The sequence below is a fragment of the Papio anubis genome, chromosome X (genome assembly GCF_008728515.1).
Source record: "Papio anubis isolate 15944 chromosome X, Panubis1.0, whole genome shotgun sequence".
Lineage (NCBI taxonomy): Eukaryota > Metazoa > Chordata > Mammalia > Primates > Cercopithecidae > Papio > Papio anubis.
Genome location: NC_044996.1, coordinates 4,694,974 through 4,701,992, shown reverse-complemented (window position 1 = coordinate 4,701,992; position 7,019 = coordinate 4,694,974). Strand labels below are relative to the sequence as shown.

Here is a 7,019-nt window from a genome sequence, read left to right as displayed (position 1 = left end):
TTTTAAAAAGCCTGTTTTGAGTAAAAAATCACTTGACTGTATTCTGAAACATTTCCTCATAGGGCTTACTTTCTTAAAAGTTATTTAGTGTAAGAACTGAGGTTTCTTTTATTTTTATTTTATTTAAGTCCTTGTAATTAGGGGTAGAAGGAGAGGATCTTGTGAGTTGGGTTTAGTTTTATTTGTGATCTGACTGGGGCCTGGGGCAATTTTGTCATGGTGTTGCCTGTGGACTAGAACTCAAAGTCCTCGGTGAATACCCTGTATGTGCCTAGCGATGAAGGAAACAAACAGGACTGGCACTTGGAAACATTGTGATGTCATGACCATAAGCCCTTTGTGCTGGCCTCTGTGTCCAAGAAGCCCTGAGACAAAGAACCTGGGTTTCTCTCTGTATGTGTTTTCATGTCCCATTACTTGGCTCAAACTTCCATCTAGCACCTGGCAAAATAGAACCTGCTGACCAGCGGGGCCTCCTCAAAGAGGTTCCAACTTAACACTGAGTTCTGTGAGAAAGTGGAAGCAAAATACCAGTGAGAAGCAATAGCAGTCTCATCTGCCCAGGAGCAGAGTACAGGTTGGCTCTTAAGGTCTCCTGGAGCCCCACTGCACATGTGCCTGCAGATCAGTGGCAGCTCCCAGAGAGAAGCTAGGGGAAGCTTCTGATCCCTGGGGCCCACAAGGGTAATGCTCTCTCTGTCTGGGTCGTAGATCCCAGGCCTGCCGCATCCAGGTAAGCTCTCTCTGTCCTGCCCCCATGGGTCTGGGCTCTGTCTTCTCCTGCTTCAGGAGTGATAGAAATGTTCTGTATCTTGATTGTGATGGTGAACAGACTGGGTAGCACATCCTTGTTATTTTCAGGGCAAGCATCACCACTCTCTCCCCTTGAAGGCCCCAAGCCTCTTAGAAAACAACCAACCAACAAATCAACCAACCAACAAAAAGGAGATAGACAATTCTGGGCGGCGTTAGGAATCTTAACTGAGGCTATATCTTCTTGTCTTCTTCCCATGCTTAAATATCAGCTTTTTTTTTTTTTTTTTTTTTTTTTTTAGACAGAGTCTTGCTTTGTCACCCAGGCTGGAGTGCAGTGGAGCAACTCTTAGCTCACTGCAACCTCTGCCTTCCAGGTTCAAGCAAGTCTCCTGACTCAGCCTCCTGAGTAACTGGGATTACAGGTGCATGCCACCACACTCGGCTAATTTTTGTATTTTTAGTAGAGACGGGGTTTCACCATGTTGGTCAGGCTGGTCTTGAACTCCTGACCTCATGATCTGCCCGGCTTGGCTTCACAAAGTGCTGGGATTAAATCTCAGCTTTATTGGGCTGGGCACGATGGCTCAAGCCTGTAATCCCAGCACTTCAGGAAAAAACAAAACAAAAAGAAAAACCAAACAAACAAAAAAACAAACTCAGCTTTATTGAAGTATAATTTATCTGCGATGAAATTCACTCATCTCATGTTTATAGTATAATTATTAGGGGCAATTGTATATGTTTTCATGATCATGTCACAATCAAGATATAGAACATTTCCATCAATCACCCCCAAAACTTTCCTCTTGCCTCTTTGGAGTCAATCCCCCGCCCACCTCTAGGTTGACTGCTGGCCCCAGTCAACTGTGAATCTGCTTTCTATCATTATTGTTTTGCCTTTTCCAAAATATAATATAAATGGAATCATGCAGTGTATAATATTTTGTGTACAGTTTATTTCATTTAGCATGATATTTTTTTGAGATTCATTCAAGTTGTAGCATATATCAATAGTTCTTCCTTTTTATTGCTGAGTAATATTCCATTGGGTGCATATATCACCATTGGCTTAGCTATGGGTTTAGTCAATGGGGATTTGTGACGCTTACATTTTTATTATTATTATTATTATTATTATTTTGACAGGAGTCTCGCTCTGTCGCCAGGCTGGAGTGCAGTGGCATGATCTTGGCTCACTGCAACCTCTGCCTCCCGGGTTCAAGCGATTCTCCTGCCTCAGCTTCCCAAGTAGCTGGGATTAGCTGGGATTATAGGTGCACGCCACCAAGGCTGGTTAATTTTTGTATTTTTAGTAGAGACAGGGTTTCACCATGTTGGTCAGGATGGTCTCGATCTCTTGACCTCGTGACCTGCCCACCTCAGCCTCCCAAAGTGTTGGGATTACAGCTGTGCCCAGCTTTTGACTATTATTTTTGAAAGGCTGCTGTGAATATTTGAATACAAGTCTTTTTGTGAACATATGTTTCCATATCTCTTGGATAAATATCTAGGAATAGTATTGCTCGGCCATATGTACATTTACCTTTATAATTCACTGCCAAACCATTTTCCAAAGTGGCTGCACTATCCTGCTGAGGCTGCTTTTTAAACACAGGCTGGGGCTGGGGAGGAGGAGGTAGGCAGAGCTGCTTTGCAGTTCTCCTAGAATCAGAAGTTAGACCTAGGCATTCATGTGCTTCACAACAAGCTTATGAAGGAGATAATGAAAAAAACCCATTTCACGGATGAGGAAGTCGAGGTTTGGAGAGATGTAATTGTGCAAAATCACACACCCAACAAATGGAAGAGCTAGGATTGAAACCCTGGGACCTTTGTGTCAGTGCCCAGGGGTTTACCCCCTACCCTCTCCCATCTCTCTCCCCAGTGACCATCCTGGCAACTTGGGAATTCTGCTGCCTTGACACTGTATACATCACATTTACATCTATCCTCAAGGGGACACAATGACCCTGGGAGGTGGCATTCAACCCCTCTTCTTCAGAGGAAGCAGTTATTGATCAGAGAGGTGAAGTGACTTTCCCAAGGCCAACAGCTTGCCTATAGAATTTCTGGTACCTGAATCAGGTTTCCTAGTTCCAAGTGCTTTCTGCTAGACCATGGTACCCCACAGCTACATTTAAAATTTTTCATTCCTAATTTTCTTTTTCTTCAGCCTTCTCTTTCCTCAGTAAGAATGCCCCTCCCTTTCCTCCACCTTCCCCTGCCTCAGGCCTAATACACCGAACCTGGTAGGATTAAGTTGAGGCAGGAGTGGGGCCTGGGGAGACGAGAGCATAGAGGCCAAGGGAGAAGTAGCAGGAAACAGGCCATTTCCTCACTCAGGCCTGCTTCTTATCTAAGAGGTGAGAGGCCAGAGGTGGAGGTAAGTGATGAAGCCACTCAGATCTGGAGTGCAGGCTACTCCTGGTGCTCCGTAGCCCACCTCCCCCAACTGCAGAGAACAGGATGAAGCCTCTGAGGGTAGGAGGTGCCTCTAGCCCTCCAGCCTGTGCCTTAGCAAAAGCGGAAGGACTTTGGGGGAAAGGGGCGGGAATAGGTGTAGAATGTGCTACTCAGAAGGGTTGTGGAAGAAGCAGCCTCAGGTCACATCTATTGCCCTCTCCTCTTCACTGTCCTGGAGCCCTGGAAAAGGAGGCCAGCCATCTTCTCACAGGCCTCCTGCATGTGGGGTGTGTGTATGTGTGCAAAATGCAGGGAAGCCTGAAGATTCCTCAACACACACACACACACACACACACACAGAGAAATGTGAGTGCAGCCCCAGCCTGGAAGAGGGCAGACTCAGTCAAGAATACAGCGATGTCACCAAGGGCAAGGCGGTAACCCCGCCATAGTGTATAACCTTTTTTTTTTTTTTTTTTGAGATGGAATCTCACTCTGTCATCCAGGCTGGAGTGTAGTGGTGCAATCTCAGCTCACTGCAACCTTCACCACCCGGGTTCAAGTAATTCTCCTGTCTCAGGCTCCCGAGTAGCTGGGATTACAAGTGCCCACCACCACGCCTGGCTAATTTTTTTGTATTTTTAGTAGAGACGGGGTTTCACCATGTTGGCCAGGCTGGTTTCGAACTCCTGACCTCAGGTGATCTGCCCACCTCGGCCTCCCAAAGTGCTGGGATTACAGGCCTGAGCCACTGTGCCCAGCCCATAGTGTACCACCTTTACAGTTTTCAAAGTGCTTCCTCATCTGTTGTGTCATTTGATCTCTGCACCTACACCGTGAGACAGGCATGGCAGGGGTTACTCTCTCCATTTCACAGGCCAAAGGTTAGTCTTCTCTACTGGCCCTTTCTGGTTGAATTGCATCTTTCTAGAGGTGGGGCTGGGCTGGGGCTGGACCCTGGAGAAATCTTCTTCAGGAATTAGCTTCTTAGGATGAAACCAGCCCTGCTCTGCACCTTCCCCACCTCCCAACCCCCAGCTCCTCCCAGCTCCAGCAAAAAGCTTTGGCCTCATCTTGGGACACTTAACCAGGCCTATTATATGCAAGGTATCCCAGGCAGCTGCTGCCCTCCCTCCACCCATCCCCATTTTCCTCTATCCCTCTGCCCTAAAATTAACAGATACTAGGAATCCGGAGTTATTCAGCAGCCCACCAGGGAGCCTCTCTAGCATGCAAATTTACTGAGCATGCTTTGAAATCCAGCACAAAAGTGAATGAGATTCAAAGGAGTTCATAGTCTGGGGAGGGTAGTTGGCAGAGTAGATGTGTAAGCAAATGATGACATCAGTACAACAAGAAGGGCTGGGTGGGGGAGACTTCTAATTGTGCGGGGGCCCAGGAGCAGCTGCTATTCTGCTGTCTTTCCAGGAGTTTGGCAAATCCAGGAGAGAGGACCAAGTGCAAAGGGCTGGAGGAAAGAAAAAACCTGGTGCATCAAGTTCCCTGGGAGCTTGGGGTGAAGAGCAAAAAGAGGCACACTGGGAGAAGTGGCTAAAGAGTGGGCTGGGTTGGATTCTGGATGGCTTTGTTACTCATCTAAGAAGTCTAGACTCTTCAATACAGCATATATATGTATATATAAATAATGATATATGAATATATGTATATGTGTGTGACTATGGAAAACACATGTATACATATACACTGGTATCAGGTAAAATGCTGTTTTTAGATGCTGGAGAACTAACACATACAAGAGAAAAAAACAGGCCATGATAAAGTCATCCTATTTACTCGAACTGCTCACGTATAAGTATTATGCAGTACAAAGAATATTATGCTCATTTTTCTATGTGCCAGATTGTCTTTTCTTTTCTTTTTCTTTTTTTTTTTTTTTGAGACGGAGTCTCGCTTTGTCACACAGGCTGGAGTGCAGTGGTGCCATCTCAGCTCACAGCAAACTCTCCCTCCCGGGTTCAAGCGAAGCTCTTGCCTCAGATTCCCGAGCAGCTGGAATTACAGATACCTGCCACCACGCCTGGCTAATTTTTGTATTTTTAGTAGAGATGAGGTTTCACCATGTTGTCCAGGCTGGTCTCGAACTCCTGACCTCAGATGATCCGTCTGCCTCAGCCTCCCAAAGTGCTGGGATTACAGACGTGTAATCCCACGGATTACAGGCCACGCCCGGCCCAGATTGTTTTATTTGATTACACAATGAATTATCTTCTTGACGTTTGCCTTCCTTCTCTTTTTCCTGTCCCTTTCTTTTTACTGTATCAATAGTTATCTGACCCAAACCTCAAAAAGTAGAAGGAATTTTGGACTGAAATGTTTCCGTTCACTAAGTCTCAATTGCGTTCTTGGAAAGGTGCTGGCACAGCTGAGGGACACCCCAGCTGTTAGTTGAGTTTGTGAATTGCAGATCCTGCTCCAGAGTCACTGATCAGAGTCAGTGAAATTTCTTTTTCCCTTATACTACCTCAACTTTACGCAGCCAACCCTGTGTACCCAATAATAGCTCAATTTAGTGGCATCCGCTAAAGTCTTATGTAGAGAGCTTTTCTCTCTGGATTTCCCCTTTACTGAAGAAAAAGAGGGAGATCAGACAAGGGTCCCGGGACTACGCTTCCCAGCCGCCTCCGCCCGGCGCCCAGTCCAACTTCCCTTACAGGGATGGCCCCTGGCATCTTGGCCCCGCCCATCCCCAGCACCATATTGCGAACTACAATTCCCAGCTGCCTCCATGCGTCGCACCCTTCAAAGTGGGCTTCCCAGCAGCCTCGCGGGCGAAGAGCCCCGCCCCTCGGAGCTGCTCCCCGGGTCGACCCGGCACACTCTTCCTGCCCCCTGCCCCGTCACGTGATGCAGTCTCGCCAACCGGCACGGGGAGGAGGGCAGCGGGCGGTGGCCGGGGGCGGGCAGGCCGTGGGGGGCGGACCCCAGAGGGGGCGGAGCAGGGCCCGGGAGCCGAGCAGCCTGGCAACGGCGGTGGCGCCCGGAGCCCGAGGTGGGTGCGCGCTCACGGCTGGCCTGGCTCGGAGCCGGGCACTGCGGGGACCCGTGGTGAGGGGATCGGGAGGAGGAAGTTGGGACTCCTTGGGCCAGCGGGTAGCGCGGGGCCTCGCCGCACCGGCAGGGTTGGGTGGGGGTTTCGCCCAAGCGCCGTCGCTGTCCCCGCGGGGCAGGGCTGAGGCCAGGGAGCAGCAGGCAGGTACCTCCGGCTTTCCCCCGTTCTCCCCTCCCAAGGTGGCCGGCCGGCCGGCAGCGGGCGAAGGTCGGGACGGGGGTAGGGGTTGGTTGGCGGTGGAACTGGGGGCGGACGTCTCAGCCACTGCCCGGACTTTGCTTCCCCGTCCCGGGGCGGTGAGTGGGCCGGGCGTCCGCCCTGCCTCCCCGGCGACGCTCCGCCGCTGGTCCTCGCTTTGGCCCTCCGCGCGGAGCGGGCGTCCGCCGCATCCCCAGTGGGCCCTGCGGAGCGGCCGCAGCCCGACACTGGCCGCGAAGCCTCGATGGTCGCTCTTGGCCAGTGTTTCTGTGTCATACACGAGAGGTTTATCTGCTTTTGCAACAGTTAAGGGAAGATCTTAGAGGGAACGGTTAGTTCCCTGATACGCAGTCGGAAGTATGCACGGGCACGAGCAAGCGCCTTTGGCCGGGTTGCCTCCCTTAACTGTCTTTTGCTGCGCTCAGGAAGTGAAAACTAATTTTAGTATTTGCCCAAGCAAGTAAGAAGTGAATCTGCTGCAAAAATTATATTAGAGCTTTATACGCACGCATCGTTTGAGGCGAAGTGGTTTGCGACTGGTTTTGAAACAGATACACCAGATCTTCCCAAGAATAAAATTACAGCATTTTAG

The 7,019-nt window shown here is 49.5% G+C and overlaps 1 protein-coding gene across 3 annotated transcripts in view; it reads left to right on the top strand.

The window, feature by feature from the left end:
• The first annotated feature begins 372 nt into the window (after positions 1 to 372).
• Positions 373 to 7,019, top strand: part of MTM1 (myotubularin 1) — a 108,154-nt gene continuing 101,507 nt past the window's right edge. For 2 of the 3 annotated variants that reach the window (XM_009198431.2, XM_003918407.3), the window contains exon 1: positions 6,094 to 6,169. The gene's annotated coding sequence lies outside the window, so the exon portion shown is untranslated. Of the gene's footprint in view, positions 734 to 6,093; positions 6,170 to 7,019 lie in introns of those variants that run through there. The other variant, XM_009198429.3, reaches the window with a different exon arrangement.